The sequence below is a fragment of the Pristiophorus japonicus genome, chromosome 17 (genome assembly GCF_044704955.1).
Source record: "Pristiophorus japonicus isolate sPriJap1 chromosome 17, sPriJap1.hap1, whole genome shotgun sequence".
Classification (NCBI taxonomy): domain Eukaryota; kingdom Metazoa; phylum Chordata; class Chondrichthyes; family Pristiophoridae; genus Pristiophorus; species Pristiophorus japonicus.
Genome location: NC_091993.1, coordinates 108279777 through 108299163, shown reverse-complemented (window position 1 = coordinate 108299163; position 19387 = coordinate 108279777). Strand labels below are relative to the sequence as shown.

Below are 19387 nucleotides of genomic sequence, written 5' to 3'. Positions count from 1 at the left end.
TGGAGCACTTAGTGTAGAAAATTGTAGACATGTATTATTTATTTTGTAAAGGACATACCAGAATGGAAAAAAAAAGCTTGAAACTGTGCTGATGAAACAGAGACAGACGATCTTCTCGATTACACAAAATTATTGTAGTCAATATACCATTAGGTAGAATTGTCTAAAAGATGAGAGTTAGAGAATGTTAAATGGAAACTGTCTCAGTGAAACCTGTTTTTGTTTGGAAAGAGCTGCCGCTGTATTAATTTTATTATGACAACATCACAGCCAAACAATGCCATGATACGTTTTTCAATTATGCTTGTAAACAAATGGGGTAATATGAATGAAATTGAATCCCTTTTTTAAAATCCTCATGAGAAATCATGATGGTATGGAATGGGGTACGGGAACTAGGAAATAAAATTAGATGTGCCACGTGTTTCACAAATGGTGTTGAAATGGCAAAGAGTGTAGTTGAAAGTCAATATACAAAGTGGTGTTAGACTCCATACTTAACGTGGTCAAATCAATAGATCATAATAGGGTAAAATGTTTTTCCATTTTGAAAGGAGGTGACTAAGAATGCCATCATCATCATCATAGGCAATCCCTCAAAACGAGGATGACTTGCTTCCACGCCGAAACGAGATGAGTTCACAGGTTTCAATGAAGGACCTAATATTCCGGATCCAGAACTACATCTTGATGGGTGGAAGATGCCTGTGCTTGGATTTTTTTAACGTGTGGTGGCCGTTGCACATCAGCAACCACACGGGCTTGACAGGGCTAGGTCTTTGTCCAGTTGTAAGGATGAACAAAGATGACTGGAGACCAAGCTCTGCTGCACGGACCTAGTGTGCACACACATCGCAGTGTGGGCTGGCCCGTGCTGCCCCTGGGCCCTTGCCTCTTCTGGGCTCCAAATTCACGCCTCTCCTGGGCCCCGATCACGTCCCTCTACAAACTCTCGCCACTCCTGCTGTACCTGCCCACGCTCCTATCATCGACCTGGATTTTGGTTACATTCATCTTCGCTGCAGTCGCCCTCCTGCACCAGCTCACGCTGTACCTTGCAGTGGTTTGCCGCCGCGCTGCTCATGGCCGCCGCTCGCCGCTCCTTTTATGGCCCTGACCTGCCGCTGATGGTCTCTCACTTCACTATACTTCACTGAGGTATATACAGGTTTCTACTTATGTCAGGAACAGGTTTTTCCATCTGTAGAATGAGCTTTAGGTAGGATAGCGGAGGCAAGAAGCCTGGAGTTTTTAAGAACTAATTAGCTGATATTGGAAGGGAGGGAGTAGGAACTGTAGATTATTTCTGACAGAATGAGCTAGGATGGGACAAATGGTCTTCCTCGTCTCTATCTAGTGACTAAATAACCCAAAAATTAGATACAAATACATTGAATTAGCAAGGAATTAAGTTGCAGTTTGTTACAACACTCTGCATTCACATCTAAGGGATTATCTCGCCCATATTGATGGGCTGGGTTAGAATCTGTGAAAGTTGGAAGATATGAAATGTAATTGTGGATAATATCATGAATATACAGGTTTGACCTCCAAAATCTGGAGTTCCGGAATTCAGAATGTTCAACAATTCGGACACCGGGCCGATCCGTGGCAGGGTCGTCTGGAAACTGGAAAATGTTCCGACATCCGGACTCCCCCCGCCTCGGCGAACCGACTTTGCCCCGGCCCAACTTCGCCACGCCTTTGTCTGCCACAACTTCGCCAGCCCCGAATTTCCAATTCCGAGGCACAAAGGCTGGGAAAAGAGGGTGGTCACCTGTTTCACCAGGTCTTCCAACCCTTTGCATCACCTCTGATTTCTAGGGTTTCTTTGGGGAAACAAAGCTGCACCTCCAATTGGTGTGGTCCCATTATTGTAATGTAAATGAGATGCGAGTGAGCTAAAGAGCTCCCAGAAGGTCAGTTCTAATTTTTTTTTTAAACTCAGCCCATTAGATCTCCTGCAGCAGCCGGAAGGCATTAAGGGTGACAGCAGCAAGGCCTACCAGGACAACAGCTGCACTTGAATTTCTTCCTTCTTTGGCCAGGTGTAAGGCATGTGTTGGCCCAGGCCATGGCAGCTGCCTGGAACAGGAAATACTGGCACTCTTGGGCCTGGACAGGTGCGGTGCACTGTCCCTGTCCAGCACCAGGGATGGGAATGGGGGTGCAGAAAACTCAAGCCGCATAATGATCTTGAAACTGGTAGTAAAAGTAAAAAATATATAGGAAGAAGCAATGGGTTATGGAATATGAATGGTAATGAGTATGACCGGTAAGAGATAGTAATGTTGACAAAATCCCAACTGGTTCATCTTCCATAACTTCATTGCTTTGTTTTGTGTATGCAACTAATACCGTGCACCTTGATGCCTTTTGTGTTTAAACTTTTAATAAGAACATTAGAAATAGGAGCAGGAGTAGGCCATACGGCCCCTCGAGCCTACTCTGCCATTTAATACGATCATGGCTGATCCGATCATGGACTCAGGTCCACTTCCCTGCCCGCTCTCCATAACCCCTTATCCCTTATCGTTTAAGAAACTGTCTATTTCTGTTTTAAATTTATTCAATGTTCCAGCTTCCACAGCTCTCTGAGGCAGCGAATTCCACAGACCCACAACCCTCAGAGAAGAAATTTCTCCTCATCTCAGTTTTAAATGGGCGCCCCTTTATTCTAAGATTATGCCCTCTAGTTCTAGTCTCCTCTATCAGTGGAAACATCCTCTCTGCATCCAGCTTGTCAAGCCCCCTCATAATCTTACACGTTTGGATAAGATCACCTCTCATTCTTCTGAATTCCAATGAGTTGAGGCCCAACCTACTCAACATTTCCTCATAAGTCAACCCCCTCATCTCTAGAATCAATCTTGTGAACCTTCTCTGAACTGCCTCCAAAGCAAGTATATTCTTTCGTAAATATGGAAACCAAAACTGCACACAATATTCCAAGTGTGGCCTCACTAATACCCTGTATAACTGTAGCAAGACTTCCCTGCTTTTATACTCCATCCCCTTTGCAATAAAGACCAAGATTCCATTGGCCTTCTTGATCACTTGCTGCACCTGCATACTAACCTTTTGTGTTTCATGCACAAGTACCCCCAGGTCCCGCTGTTCCAGTCCTACTCAGCTCACCTCCCTCACCTCTTTTTCCAGTACATTGATGACTCTATCGATGCCGTTTCCTGCTCTCGCCCTGAACTGGAAAATTTAATTCACAAAATGCTTCCAATTTCCACCGTTCCCTCACCTTGACATGGTCTATTTACGACTCTTCCCATCACTTCCTTGACTTCTCTGTCCCCCATTTCAGGGGATAAGCTATCGACCAACATCCACTATAAACCCACTAACTCCCACAGCTACCTTGACTACAGTTCCTCCCAACCTGCTTCCTGTAAGAACTGTATTCCATTCTCTCAGTTTCACCGTCTCTGTCACATCTGTTCGGACAATGCCGTCTGCTATACCCATGCTTCGATATGGCTTTCTTTTTCCTCAACCGAGGATTCCTCGCTACTGTCATTGATAGGGCCCTCGACTGTGTCCATTCCATTTCCCACACTTCTGCTCTGACCCCTTACCCTCCCTCCCAGAACCACGCTAGGGTTCCTCTTGTCCTCAACCTTTCACCCCATCAGCGCTCTCATTAATGGATCATCCTCCGTCATTTCAGTCACTCCAGCGTGATCCCACATCTTCCCCTCCCCTCCCCTTTCAGCATTCCAAAGGGACCGTTTCCTCTTAGACACCCTGGTCCACTCTTCAATCATCCCCAATATCCTTTCACCTTCCAGTGCAAGTGCAGGAGATGCAACATCTGCACTTTTACCTCATCCCTTCCCACTATCCAGGGCCCCATTCACTCCTTCCAGGTGAAACAGTGATTTATCTGTACTTCTTGCAATTTGGTATGCTGTATTCGCTGTTCGCGATGCGGTCTCCTCTACATTGGGGGCACCAAAGGCGGACTGGGTGACCGCTTTGCCAATCCGAGAATGAACCATTTATCCTGACTCTCTGTTTTCTGTTAGTTAGCCAATCCTCTATCCATGCTAATATGTTACCCCCAACCCCGTGAACTTTTATCTTGTGTGGCACCTTATCAAATGCCTTCTGGAAGTCCAAATACACCACATCCACTGGCTCCCCTTTATCCACCCTGTTCGTTACATCCTCAAAGAATTCCAGCAAATTTGTCAAACATGACTTCCCCCTTCATTAATCCATGCCGACTCTGCCTGACTGAATTATGCTTTTCCAAATGTCCTGCTACTGCTTCTTTAATAATGGACTCCAACATTTTCCCAACCACAGATGTTAGGCTAACTGGTCTATAGGTTCCTTCTTTTTGACTGCCTCCTTTTTTAAATAGGGGTGTTACATTTGCAGTTTTCCAATCTGCTGGGACCTCCCCAGAATCCAGGGGATTTTGGTAAATTACAACTAATGCATTTTCACAGCTGAAAGCAGTGTTGTCGCATCCAGTAAAATGTAATGGTAATTGTGTGAACTTGCCACAACTTGGGTCGTTTATTCAGTAAAGAATTATGGCTTGCTCAGCGGAACTGATCAAGTGTGGTCAGTGCTTCAATGTTGGGGATGTTGGCCTGGTCGAGGACGGTAATGTTGGTGCATCTGTCCGCATGCCAGACACGAGACCATCAAAGCAAGCGCTCTACTCTGAACTCCTTCACGGCAAATGTGCCAAAGGTGGGCAGAGAAAACGTTACAAGGACACCCTCAAAGCCTCCCTGATAAAGTGCAACATTCCCACCGACACCTGGGGGTCCATGGCCAAAGACCGCCCCAAGTGGAGTAAGTGCACCCGGGAGGGCGCTGAGCAACTCGAGTCTCATCGCCCGGAGCATACAGAAATCAAGCACAGGCAGCGGAAAGAGCGTGCAGAAAATCTGTCCCACCCTTCCTTACCCTCAGCGACTATCTGTCCCACCTGTGACAGGGACTGTGGCTCTCGTATTGGACTGTTCAGCCATCTAAGGACTCATTTTAAGAGTGGAAGCAAGTCTTCCTCGATTCCGAGGGACTGCCTATGAGATGATAGAGAATTATGGTAGCCAAATGAAATGTTCACACTTAATCCACTTGACCTGTGAAAATCTCAATGGGACAGGTTTTTGTCCCTCCAAGTAGAGAACATTCTGAACTTTCTAACACGAGACTGAGGTGCAGTGGTTACAGGTCTGTTACTGGTAGTGATACTAATGGAGAAATTTGAGATAATGATTTAAGAATATTACAGAAAATAAGGTATTGGTGCATCATTAAAGGATATTGGTTTAAACCTAGTTTGTTTTTCTTGTAGCATATTGGTGTCAATGCACTAAATAAGCCTGATGATAAGACATGTCCGAGGGTGTTTTGGTTGTAAGCATGTTTTAAACTTTCGCATCTGTTGATATTTGTGATTAAGCCAATAGTTATCTGTGCTCATACTACTTTTCATTTATATTTGCATTATTCTAGATAGTTACTTTAGAGTTTTAGGTGCTTCCATGGGCTGTGTAGCTGCTGTTTGCTAAAGCAGTAACGTGTCTGAGAGGTGCTTGAAGTAGAGGCATAGGCTTACTTGTGAATTGAGAATATTTCATGTGGCAACTTCAGAGAGATCGTGACTCCTGTTTATTCAACCAGAAAATCTTGACTAGCTAGTCTCGAGCGATCAGTTGAATGTTCACAGCCATGAACAGCAGGTACAGATTGTCGGCACCTTTTTGTGAATACTGCTACTATGAAATCTATCTGTTTGTGTCCCACGGCTCCCCCCCCCCCCCCCCCCCATGACCACCGGTCAGTGGTGTGGATCTGAAATTAAAGGGAACTTGTACCATAGAAATTGCGCACTGACTTCGTGCACCATTACTAATACATAAAAGTTACAGCAAAGAATGGAGTATGTGAGAAATGCCATCTTTGCATTACACTATTTTTTCCCATTGTTTGTCATTCTTTGCTGGAACATCTGCACCGCTCCACCGATAGGCTTGCCGAAGCCAATAAAAGTCCATTCTTGTCATTCAGCCCATCATTGCAGTTAATGGTGGTTCCCCAATTTCCCAGAATTAAACTATTATTTACGCCACAGCCTCTTAAGACTGGAAAATAATGGGATGAGTGACCAGGTATTGACATGATATTCAACCGAGGAGGCCAACATAACAACAACAACTTGTATTTATATAGCGCCTTTAACGTAGTGAAACGTCCCAAGGCGCTTCACAGGAGTATTGAGAGATAAAAATGAGACACCGAGCCGCATATAGAAATTAGCGCAAGGGACCAAATGCTTGGTCAAAGAGGTATGTATTGAGGAGTGTCTTGAAGGAGGAAAGAGAGGCAGAGAGTTCCGGAGCTTGGGGCCTAGACAACAGAAGGCACGGCCACCAATGGTTGAGCGATTATAATCAGGGATGCTCAAGAGAGCAGAATTAGAGGAATGCAGACATCAGGGGGTTGCGGGGCTGGAGGAAATTACAGAAATAGGGAGGGACAAGGCCACGGAGGGATTTGAAAATAAGGATGAGAATTTTGAAAGCGAGGCATTACTTAACCAGAAGCCAATGTAGGTCACAGGGGTGATGGGTGAGCGGGACTTGGTGCGAGTTAGGACACGGGCAGCCGAGTTTTGGATCACCTCTAGTTTACGTAGGGTAGAATGTGGGAGGCCAGCCAGAAGTGCATTTGAATAGTCAAGTCTAGAGGTAACAAAGGCATGGATCAGAGCTTCAACAGCGGATGAGCTGAAGCAAAGACTAAGACAGGTGATGTTAAGAGGTGGAAATAGGCGGTCTTAGTTATGCTGCGGATATGTGGTCGAAAGCTCATTTCAGTGTCAAATATGACGCCAAGGTTGCGAACAGTCTGATTCAGCCTCAGACAGGAGTTGAGGAGAAGGCTGGAGTCAGTGGCTAGGGAATGGAGTTTGTGGCGGGGTCTGAAAACAATGGCTTCAGTCTTCCCAATATTCAATTGGAGAAAATTTCTGCTCATCCAGAACTGGATGTTGGCCAAGCAATCTGACAATTTAGAGACCGTGGCGGGGTTGAGAGAAGTGATGGTGAGGTCGAGCTAGGTGTCATCAGCATACATGTGGAAACTGACACTCTGCTTTTGGATGATGTCACCAAGGGGCAACATGTACATGAGAAATCGGAGGGGGCCAAGGATAGATCGTTGGGGACATCAGAGGTAACGATGTGGGGGCGGGAAGAGAAGCTGTTGCAGGTGATTCTCTGGCTACAATTAGATAGGTAAGAATGGAACCCCCATCATCCTGCATCAAGTGCAGTCCCACCCAGCTGGACAATGGTGAAGAGGCTTTGGAGAAGAATAGAGTGATCAAAGGCTGCGGACAAGTCAATAGGACAAGGAGGGATGGTTTGCCTTTCTCATAGTCACGAAGGATGTAATTGGTGACTTTGAGAGCCGTTTCGGTACTGTGACAGGTGCAGAAACTGGATTGGAGGCATTCAAACGTGGAATTGCGGGAAAGATGGGCATGCATTTGCGAGGCGAAAACATGTTCAAGGACTTTGGAGAGGAAAGGGAGGTTGGAGATGGGGTGGTAATTTGCAAGGACGGAGGGGACGAGGGTTGTTTTTTTGATGAGGGGGTGATGACGGCAGATTTGAGGGAGAGGGGGACAGTACCTGAGGAGAGAGAACTGTTAACAATGTCAGTTAACATGGGAGCCAGAAAAGGAAGTTAGGTGGTCAGCAGTTTGGTGGGAGCAGGGAGTGGGTCTCATGGGCAGAAGGAGTTCGGAAAGGTCATGTGGGGAGATCGGAGAGAAACTGGAAAAAAAATGAGGTCAGGGCTAGTGCAGGGGGCTTCCTTAGAGAAAGTTTGGCCCGGTGCACTGGAGGAAGGAAGGGAAGAGGCAGAGATGGCCAAACGATGGTTTTAATCTTGGAGACAAAAGTCCATGAGCTCCTCACACTTATTGTCGGAGGTGAGGGTGGAGACTGGGGAGAAGGGTTTAAAAATACGGATAGCAGTGGAGAATAGAAGCCTAGGTTTATTTTTACATTCCAGAATGATTCTGGAATAGTGAGTGATTTTGGCAGATAAGAACAGGACCCGATAACGCTTTATGTGGTCCAGCCAGATCTGGCGGTGAATGGCTAAACCAGTTATCTGCCATATCCGTTCAAGTCTGCGTCCCTTGGACTTAAGGGAGCGAGGATCAGGGCTGTACCAGGGGACATTTATTTATTTATTTATTTATTTATTTATTGTGGACTTAGCCTGGAGAATGTTGCACGGGGCAGATCACGTGCAATATGTTTTTTAAGTCGGTTCATGGACTCACAGGCCGCCTGCAATTTCTGCGATCTGGAGGTGTCTGTGTTCCATGTGTATGTTCAATGTGTGAGTTTGCAGCCCCTATTCCATTATTTGAAGGGCTGCTCCTCGATTTCTGGCTGAACTTCAGTCCCACGCCCCTGATCTTTGGGCACCTGGTGCGGAGGGGAGCGGGCGGGTCGGAAGGCCTCTTCATAGAACTGCTCCAGGGCCTGGCCAAGGTGGCCATTAACAGGTCCAGGCAGCGGGCGGTCGAGGGGGTCGTTCAGCCCGACAGCCTGCCTCTCTTCAGCGGTTACATTCGTGCCAGGGTGTCCCTGGAGATGGAGCAGGCGGTGTCTACCAGTATGCTCGCGGCCTTCAGCGAGAGGTGGGCACCGGGGGGACTGGAGTGCATCATCACCCCCGGGAACCAAATTTTAATTTGACTGGTTTAATGTTCAAAAGTTTTATTTGTTAGTAAGGGGGGACTAGATTTAAAGTTTTACAAAAATAGTTGTACCAGAGGGAACGGCCAGGCTGAGAGTAATTGTTTTAACAGGGTCTAGGGCATCAAAGGTGGTGCTGAGGGTGTGATTCAGTATATCAGTAGCTGCAGAAATGTCGTGGTGAATGGAGGGCCAAAGGCTGGTCAGTTGGGAGTTGATGAGTGCAGTTGTAAGAGAGTCGGGAGAGCTTTTTTGCAGGGGCGGACATAGAAGGCTGTAGGATTGGGGAGGGAGGGAGGTAGAAAGGGGATGTGGGTAGCAAGCGACATGAGGAAGTGGTCAGAGATGGGAATAGTGAGCCCATGAGAGATGGCAAGGTCGTGGGGCTGGCTGTGAATATGGGGTGGGGAGTTTACATGGAGGGAGAGATTAAGGGAGGATAGAAAGCTAGTGAACTCTGAGGAGAGAGAGAGAGAGCATGGTGAATTGAGGTGGAGGTTGAAATCACTGAGGATGAGAAGTTGTTCGGTGTGGAGGCCGAGAGAGGAAAGCAGTGAAGAAATAGCGGTAATAAACATTTTTATGGTACTTGGGTGGTCGGTAGAGAAGGAGAATTTTAAATGAGGGGTGAGATGCTCAAAGGAGGAGAAAATGCCAGAGGAATAGACCAAGGTGAGCAAGGGTAATTAAAGCTGCAGAGCCTCTCCCCTGCAGTCATGGAAATTGTTCTTGGTTTTTTGGCAGTCTTTTCTAGTGTTAATTGTGTGCGATGCCCAACTGGGGATCCTGCATGCTAACAGCGAATTGGGAAAGAACTCACGGTGCATTTTTTCCTTCGTTACTCCAACATCCCTGACTTATTCAGCGGGGAAGGATAAGGAGATGGATAGATCCTGGGACACACACACTGAAGCCGTGCTGACGACGCTATTCCGCATCAGGAACAATGTAGGCAGCGAGCAGCTGGTGGCTCAGATGTCTGAACAATAATAACCCACCCTGAGTCCTTACCATCCTGCAGCACCTCCACAAAGATCCACTGTGTGAAATGGCAGCAGATCAGGCAGTCCAGAACCATTTCTATGTGGAATGATCACCGTTGGGATGCAAACCCAAAGAAGGACAAGCAAGATTGAAACAATAAACAATTTTCCATTTATTCAGTGAAGCCAGGAAATTACCAACAGTCAACAAACAACATCAGTGTAAAAGCAGATAAGTAAAAAGCTGTAAACCCTCGTTAGGAAAACTGCACCGTTTTATAAAGATTGCATGCTGTAACAACACTTTTAAATGTAAATTTGTTCATGATTTTAAAACTGCAAAAATTCCCAACAACTTTAACAAGATTTAACAACAATGTAAACATTTTTCAAACTTTTTACTGCCAAATTAAGATTGTACAGTCCAAAACACGCCTGACCGACTGTTGAGGGTGAGACAGAGCAGGAGGAAGTGGACTCAGTATGTCCTTCATGTACCTCACCCCTCCTCGTGCACGAACCTTTGCGCCAAGGGCACAGCGTATATTGTTGGTCGGGATCGGAAAGTGGGTTTCAGATGCGGCTCCGAAAGGACGTGCGTCATGTGACTACTGCTAGATGCCTCCTGTGATGGGGCAGCTACTGGCCGTTTCATTGGAGAGTGATCTTCAACAGCGTGGCTCGGGTAGCTGCTGCTGCCTTCCTGCTCGTCAGCATTATTTCCCTCCAAAACAATGACTTGCCACAGTGGGTGGTGTTGCAAAGGGGGTATGTGGATGTCATCTGCAGCATGGCTCTGCAACCCTCAGCTAGCAGTAGAGCTGCCCATGCAACCTGCTGGCAGATGTTGTCAAGCTTCTGCCCATCAGGTGGTCGATGGACCCGAAATGTCGTAGATTCCAGCAATTTTCCTGCTTTGCAGTAGAGGATCCCTGTAGTCCTGCTTCAGGTGTCCATGCATTGTGCCCGACGTCGATCCTGCCTCGAACAGAGGTGCATCCACCCAATGATCAATGGATCAGACTTCAACTGTGTGTCTCCCAGTGCCAGCCAGTTGCAGCTTTGCGGTTGTCTGTGTGGGGGGTGGGAGGCGAGTGCGTCTCATGCAGAGTGGGAGAGACGAGGAGTTGGTGAGGCATCTGAACTCCTGGAGTGAGGATACAAAGAAGGTGGCCACAGTCAAGTATCCTCTCAACGTCAGCCTTGCAGACACAAGTGGAGCCAATATTTCCACATCCAGATAATTGAATCCATTCGTCATTTCAAGAAAATCTCTCTCGGAACCTTGTTAGTGTTTCAGCCTTGACTGGTTTGCCCAGGAGACCAAGAAAGAGGCAGTGAAACTCACCTGACTGCACCAATACAGCACCAACCTTGGCCCGGACAACAGGTGTGGGACCTGTGTAGTTGCAGGATCCTATTCTCATGGTCCTGCACCAGCGTGTTATGCATCAATTTGTCCCATGGGTGGACAGAGGAAGAGGGACAAGGTTAGGTGGGTTGGTTTGCGAGAGGTAGAGATGTCGATCTAACAGGATTATTTTTTGGTATTGGAAATTCCTCAGAGACTTAAGCTGTCAAATTCATCAACTGGCCACTATGAAAGGGCTGTCTCGCATGACTCACGCCTTGTAAAAACCTAACCTTCCCCCACTGAAGTGCAACTCTTGCATTTCAAGCCATCCTTTTTAAAACAAAATTACAGACCAATAACACTTGGTTTTCTAATACTTACTAATAGAATTCTGACATCTAAATTGAAGTCCTGAGGATGTTTACCTTGCCTTCTCTGGTCAGGTTGTTGCATCTTTTACGGCACTAGTCCCCTTTATTGTTTGGCAACTGATGTGGCGCTCAGTGTTTTGCCCACCGCCTTCCGTATCCCCTGGTGGACCTTTTGGGGAGCTCACACCCGTGCAGTCCCCCAAGCTACTCTTCCCGCTCTTCCTAATGGAAAAGGGTATGCAGGTCCTCTGCCCCAAAATTTGATTAACTCTCTTTTTCTGTTCTTCCTACAACATTGCTGTGTACCCCCCGCCCCCCCCCCCGGCACCACCACCACCACCACTTGCTGCTCCGGTGTCAAACAGGGTATGTAGACACCAGAGATTACTTTTTACTGATTTAAGGTGATTTCAGAAGTTTCAGTTCACTTACCTTCCAATACCACACCTCAATCTGAGTGTCTGTTCTCAGCTTTTCATGGTGCCATGTGGTTGGCCTGTGGAGTAAGCCATTGGCCACACTGTCCGTTCAGCCCCTGATTTATCATTGACCTCACTATTAACAGATCGATGTTCCAGCAATTCACGGCCCAAATATAGCATGACATAAATGAGGAGCTAAAATGTCCAATTAACGGCTTTCACTGCTAAACGTGCCCTTCCATCAAATTTAGGCCCATTGTGGTTGAAACTTTCAGCAGTATTGAACAACATAATTTCCAATAAATACTATTGTTTTAACTATTGTTTAGCAGATTTGAGATCAGGACCTGTTTTTGCCATCTCTATTTCAGTCCAAACTTAATTGCATGTTCCCTCTTGGTACCTCCATTCTTTATTGTCAGATCTATTTCAGTTATTTGCTGCAAATATTCTGCAACAATTGAAAATGGAGAGCAAAGGCAATAGAGGAAACTGCAGGCCATATATATTTTGAAAATTGAAAGGGCAATGTATAACTGAGGTGTGTCTTGCTTTTTTTTTCCATTTTCTCGCTTTCTGTGGTTGCTTGTCACCGGCTGTTAGCACTTGTACCAAGTCCCGCTCACGCATCCTGTGCTTAGTGACATACATTGGATCTCGGTTTGATAATACCTTGATATTGAAATTCTCATCCTTCTATTCAAATCTTCACCCCTCCCTATCTTTGTAATCTCCTCCAGCCCGACAACCCTCCGAGCTCTCTGCACTCCCCCCAATTCTGGCCTTTTGCACATACCTGATTTTAAACACTCCACCATAAAGTAAATGAGTTGACGGCACAAATCATTACAAATGGGTATGATTTGGTGGCCATTACAGAAACGTGGTTGCAGGGTGGCCAAGACTGGGAATTAAACATACAGGGGTATCTGACAATTCGGAAAAATAGACAAGAAGGGAAAGGAGGTGGGGTAGCTCTGTTAATAAAGGAAGATATCAGGGCAGTTGTGAGAGACGATATTGGCTTTAATGAACAAAATGTTGAATCATTGTGGGTGGAGATTAGAGATAGTAAGGGGGAAAAGTCATTGGTGGGCGTAGTTTATAGGCCCCCAAATAATAACTTCGGTGGGGCGGGCAATAATCAAGGGAATAATGGAGGCATGTGAAAAAGGAACGGCAGTAATCATGGGGGATTTTTAACCTATATATCGATTGGTCAAATCAAATCGCACGGGGTAGCCTTGAGGAGGAATTCATAGAATGAATACGGGATTGTTTATTAGAACAGTATGTTACAGAACCTACAAGGGAGCAAGCAATCTTAGATCTGGTCCTGTGTAATGAGACAGGAATAATAAAAGATCCTCTCGGAATGAGTGATCACAGTATGGTTGAATTTGTAATACAGATTGAGGGTGAGAAAGTAGTGTCGCAAACGAGCATGCTATGCTTAAACAAAGGGGACTACAGTGGGATGAGGGCAGAGTTGGCTAAAATAGACTGGAAACACAGACTAAACGGTGGCACAATTGAGGAACAGTGGAGGACTTTTAAAGAGCTCTTTCATAGTGCTCAACAAAAATATATTCCAATGAAAAAGAAGGGCGGTAAGAGAAGGGATAACCAGCCGTGGATAACCAAGGAAATAAAGGAGAGTATCAAATTTAAAAACCAATGTGTATAAGGTGGCCAAGGTTAGTGGGAAACTAGAAGATTGGGAAAATTTTAAACGACAGCAAAGAATGACTAGGAAAGCTAGATTACGAAAGTAAACTTGCGCAAAACATAGTAAAAGCTTTTACGGATATATAAAACGGAAAAGAGTGACTAAAGTAAATGTTGGTCCCTTAGAAGATGAGAAGGGAGATTTAATAATGGGAAATGTGGAAATGGCTGAGACCTTAAACAATTATTTTGCTTCGGTCTTCACAGTGGAAGACACAAAAAACATGCCAAAAATTGATGGTCACAGGAATGTGGGAAGGGAGGACCTTGAGATAATCACTATCACTAGGGGGGTAGTGCTGGCCAGGCTAATGGAACTCAAGGTAGACAAGTCCCCTGGTCCTGATGAAATGCATCCCAGGGTATTAAAAGAGATGGCGGAAGTTATAGCAGATGTATTCGTTATAATTACCAAAATTCTCTGGACTCTGGGAGGTACCAGCTAATGTAACACCTCTGTTTAAAAGAAATGGGGCAGACAAAAGGCAGGAAACTATAGGCCAGTTAGTTTAACATTTCTAGTGGGGAAAATGCTTGAAGCTATCATTAAGGAAGAAATAGCGGGACATCTAGATAGGAATAGTGCAATCAAGCAGACGCAACATGGATTCATGAAGGGGAAATCATGTTTAACTAATTTACTGGAATTCTTTGAGGATATAACGAGCATGGTGGATAGAGGTGTACCGATGGATGTGGTGTATTTAGATTTCCAAACGGCATTCGATAAGGTGCCACACAAAAGGTTACTGCAGAAGATAAAGGTACGCGGAGTCAGAGGAAATGTATTAGCATGGGTCGAGAATTGGCTGGCTAACAGAAAGCAGAGAGTCGGGATAAATGGGTCCTTTTCGGGTTGGAAATCGGTGGTTAGTGGTGTGCCACAGGGATCGGTGCTGGGACCACAACTGTTTACAATATACATAGATGACCTGGAAGAGGGGACAGAGTGTAGTCACAAAGATTAGTGGGAAAGCGGTTTGTGTAGAGGACACAGAGAGGCTGCAAAGAGATTTAGATAGGTTAAGCGAATGGGCTAAGGTTTGGCAGATGGAATACAATGTCGGAAAGTGTGAGGTCATCCACCTTGGGGAAAAAAAAACAGTAAAAGGGAATATTATTTGAATGGGGAGAAATTACAACATGCTGCGGTGCAGAGGGACCTGGGGGTCCTTGTGCATGAATCGCAAAAAGTTAGTTTGCAGGTGCAGCAGGTAATCAGGAAGGCGAATGGAATGTTGGCCTTCATTGCGAGAGGGATGGAGTACAAAAGCAGGGAGATCCTGCTGCAACTGTATAAGGTATTGGTGAGGCCACACCTAGAGTACTGCGTGCAGTTTTGGTCACATTTAAGGAAGGATATACTAGCTTTGGAGGGGGTACAGAGACGATTCACTAGGCTGATTCCGGAGATGAGGGGGTTACCTTATGATGATAGATTGAGTAGACTGGGTCTTTACTCGTTGGAGCTCAGAAGGATGAGGGGTGATCTTATAGAAACATTTAAAATAATGAAAGGGAGAGACAAGATAGAGGCAGAGAGGTTGTTTCCACTGGTCGGGGAGACTAGAACTAGGGGGCACAGCCTCAAAATACGGGGGAGGCAATTTAAAACCGAGTTGAGAAGGAATTTCTTCTCCCAGAAGGTTGTGAATCTGTGGAATTCTCTGCCCAAGGAAGCAGTTGAGGCTAGCTCATTGAATGTATTCAAATCACAGATAGATAGATTTTTAACCAATAAGGGAATTAAGGGTTTTGGGGAGCGGGCGGGTAAGTGGAGCTGAGTCCACGGCCAGATCAGTCATGATCTTGTTGAATGGCGGAGCAGGCTCGAGGGGCTAGATGGCCTACTCCTGTTCCTAATTCTTATGTTCTGATGGTGGCCGTGCCCTCAGCTGCCAAGGCCCTAAGCTCTGGATTCCCTCCCTAAACCTGTCCACCTTTCTTATCTCTTTCCTCTTTTAAGTCGCTCCTTAAAACCTACCTTTTTGACTAAACTTTTGGTCACCTGTCCCAATATCTCTTTACGTTGTTTGTGGAATTTTGTGTGATAGTGCTCCTGTGAAGTGTCTTTGGATGTTTTACAACGTTAAAGGTGCTATATAAATGCAAGTTGTATCCAGGACTCAAGTGAAAGTGAGTCATAATTCAGCTTTCAATTTCATCTGTGCTGGTGTTCAGGCTCTGATGGTATATTCTACCTTTTACTTTGTTTTTATACCTGAATACAACCTGGAGATTGTGGAAAATCAGGAGAAGATCAAATAAGCCAAGCAAGGGACAGCAAAGCAGGGAAAAGCTAAAAACTGATGTGAGAAATTGGAATTTTAAGAATGTTTAAGATAGTAAGTTTTGATATATTTAATATTTCAGAGTTGGTTAGTGATAATTAAATGACTAAGTTCTAACGATTACGGAGCAGAAAGAATAAGTAACATAATTGAGAAAAACATAAAATTGGATGAGGAAAAGGATAAAGAAAACACCATATGTGATATGTCATAGCAATGCAATAAAATGATCCTGAAAGGACTAAGACGCAGAGACTCAAAGACGGAAAACAAGATTTTTGTCAGAATGCAGTTGCAATCGATTTACTGCTAGAAACCCCTGTAGCAAAAGTAGTGAAGCTCCTTAACCGCACAGTTGTGCTTGCTCTGAGCAGCAAAGGCAATCGTTGAACCGATGTCAAAAATGGACTTGCGTTTTCAAGAGTTCAATCCTAGATTTGTAAGATATTTGCTTGAATCCTTGGAAACGTCTTGTCATTTAGACCCAGCTTCAATCTGGCCCCTCTCCTTGCTTCAAGTCCTTGACTGTCTTCAACGGCTACTGTTCCCCCCCCGCCCACCCCCCTTAACAAGTGAAGTCCTACAGTAACACTGCAACTGCTCTGATTTTTCTCCTGTGGTTTCTTTGGTGTCTTTGCTGTCAAGGAGAAAATCCACACCTACTCTCTGAAAAAGGAAATCTGTTAAAAAAATACATGAAGAAAAAGAGCAGGAAGGAAAATAAATGCCTGATCCTACATAATAAATGTAAGTAATTATGGAGACCAGATTATTTGCATTGAGTCACCACCGGAAAAGTTAGTACTATTAAGTCAAGCACAAAAACTAATTATAGTTAGTAGTAAGGGCTGGATTTTAGTGTAAGAAAGGATGGGCAAATACAGCATAGCAAGCTCGGGCTCGTTATAAAAATCTAAAGCTAGAAGCTTCCTGTATTCCTAAACAATATATTAATACTCCTCAGAGGCTAGCAACCCTTCTCCCAGCTGCTCTGATATCATCACCTGGGAGCTAAAACGTTGATGCTTTTATCTTGATCTCTCCCATGACATTTTATTTTCTTCTTGCTCGCCTCTCCGTTCTCTCATTTATTCTCTGCTGTCATTTGTTCTCTGTATCTTTATCTGCAATTCTGTTTTTTTTATCTTGGTGCGTCTCCCTGCTTTTTGACTTTTCTCTCTTAACTTGCACCTGATTAATTGTACTTCAGAACGAAGAAATTAAAAAGCTTCGGTAGGTTTTTCCATTCCTGAAAACGTTTCTTTAAATGATTTTTGTTTTCTAACAAAAACAAACCTTGCACTGCAGATCATCTCTCGAGACATCTACTTGACATCAACTGCTTCCTTCATATTAGAATTTTTTTTACTCTTGGATGAAATATAGTTTTTTTGGGGCAAAGTTTCCGCCCTCTGGGGGGGAAAAAAGGCACAACTCCATAAGGTGCGTCGACTTTCTGGAAGAAAAAGGGCGGCAAAAACGTACCTTCTGATTCTCCGGTCACCTCGGGACGTTTTCGTGCTCGGCGTGGCGCAGCACAAGGGATCAGGAATGGAGCCAGGTCCCGGCACTGAAAACAGTGCTGGGATCTCTACACATGCGCGCGAGAGTGTGCGCGCATGTGCAGTAGCTCCTCGCCCCCGAGGCTGCGTGGGAAAGTCCCGACCCTAGCCCTGGCCAAATAGGCTCACCGGGCGAAGATCAGACTGAACCTCCCTCCCGTTCAGCCTTTTTCCCCCCACCCCAACCCCCTCTTCCCCACCCCCCCATCTTCTCCTTCCCCCCGCCTCCCCCCCACTTCCCCTCCCTCCCCGTCGTCGGCAGGGTCCGCCCGCCCAGCATCTCGCTGGGGCAGGCCCCGCCCGAAGTGTCAGCGGCGGCGGCCCAGGCCATTCAGCCTCTTTCTCCCTCCACCACCTCCCGTTCAGCCTTCCTCCCCCTTCTCCCCCCTCCCTCTGCTCCCCTTCACCCCTCTGCTCCCCCGCCATCCCTCCCTCCATGTCGTCGGCGGGTCCGCCCGGCATCTCGCTGGGTGCGGGCCCCGCCCAAAGTGTTGGCAGCGGAGGCGGCCCGACCTGGCCCGTTCAACCTCTCCCCCCTCCTCTCTCGCCCTTTTCCCCCCCCCTCCTCTCTCGCCCTTTTCCCCCCCCCTCCTCTCTCACCCTTCCCCCCCCCCCTCCTCTCTCACCTTTCCCCCCCCTCCTCTCTCACCTTTCCCCCCCCTCCTCTCTCACCTTTTTCCCCCCCCTCCTCTCTCACCTTTCCCCCTCCTCCTCTCTCACCTTTCCCCCTCCTCCTCTCTCACCTTTCCCCCCCCTCCTCTCTCACCTTTCCCCCCCTCCTCTCTCACCTTTCCCCCCCCTCCTCTCTCACCTTTCCCCCCCCTCCTCTCTCACCTTTCCCCCCCTCCTCTCTCACCTTTCCCCCCCTCCTCTCTCACCTTTCCCCCCCCTCCTCTCTCACCTTTCCCCCCCCTCCTCTCTCACCTTTCCCCCCCCTCCTCTCTCACCTTTCCCCCCCTCCTCTCTCACCTTCCCCCCCCTCCCTCTCTCACCTTTCCCCCCCTCCTCTCTCACCTTTCCCCCCCCTCCTCTCTCACCTTTCCCCCCCTCCTCTCTCACCTTTCCCCCCCCTCCTCTCTCACCTTCCCCCCCCTCCTCTCTCACCTTTCCCCCCCTCCTCTCTCACCTTTCCCCCCCCTCCTCTCTCACCTTTCCCCCCCCTCCTCTCTCACCTTTCCCCCCCCTCCTCTCTCACCTTTCCCCCCCCCTCCTCTCTCACCTTTCCCCCCCCTCCTCTCTCACCTTTCCCCCCCCTCCTCTCTCACCTTTCCCCCCCCCTCCTCTCTCACCTTTCCCCCCCCTCCTCTCTCACCTTTCCCCCCCCTCCTCTCTCACCTTTCCCCCCCCTCCTCTCTCACCTTTCCCCCCCCTCCTCTCTCACCTTTCCCCCCCCTCCTCTCTCACCTTTCCCCCCCCTCCTCTCTCACCTTTCCCCCCCCTCCTCTCTCACCTTTCCCCCCCCTCCTCTCTCACCTTTCCCCCCCCTCCTCTCTCTCACCTTTCCCCCCCCTCCTCTCTCACCTTTCCCCCCCCTCCTCTCTCACCTTTCCCCCCCTCCTCTCTCACCTTTCCCCCCCCTCCTCTCTCACCTTTCCCCCCCTCCTCTCTCACCTTTCCCCCCCCTCCTCTCTCACCTTTCCCCCCCCTCCTCTCTCACCTTTCCCCCCCCTCCTCTCTCACCTTTCCCCCCCCCTCCTCTCTCACCTTTCCCCCCCCTCCTCTCTCACCTTTCCCCCCCCTCCTCTCTCACCTTTCCCCCCCCTCCTCTCTCACCTTTCCCCCCCCCTCCTCTCTCACCTTTCCCCCCCTCCTCTCTCACCTTTCCCCCCCCTCCTCTCTCACCTTTCCCCCCCCTCCTCTCTCACCTTTCCCCCCCCTCCTCTCTCACCTTTCCCCCCCCTCCTCTCTCACCTTTCCCCC

At 47.2% G+C, this 19387-nt stretch overlaps 1 protein-coding gene across 2 annotated transcripts in view; it reads left to right on the top strand.

The window, feature by feature from the left end:
- Positions 1 to 19387, top strand: part of LOC139227893 (6-phosphofructo-2-kinase/fructose-2,6-bisphosphatase 2-like) — a 91681-nt gene that overhangs the window by 682 nt on the left and 71612 nt on the right. The window lies entirely within an intron of this gene.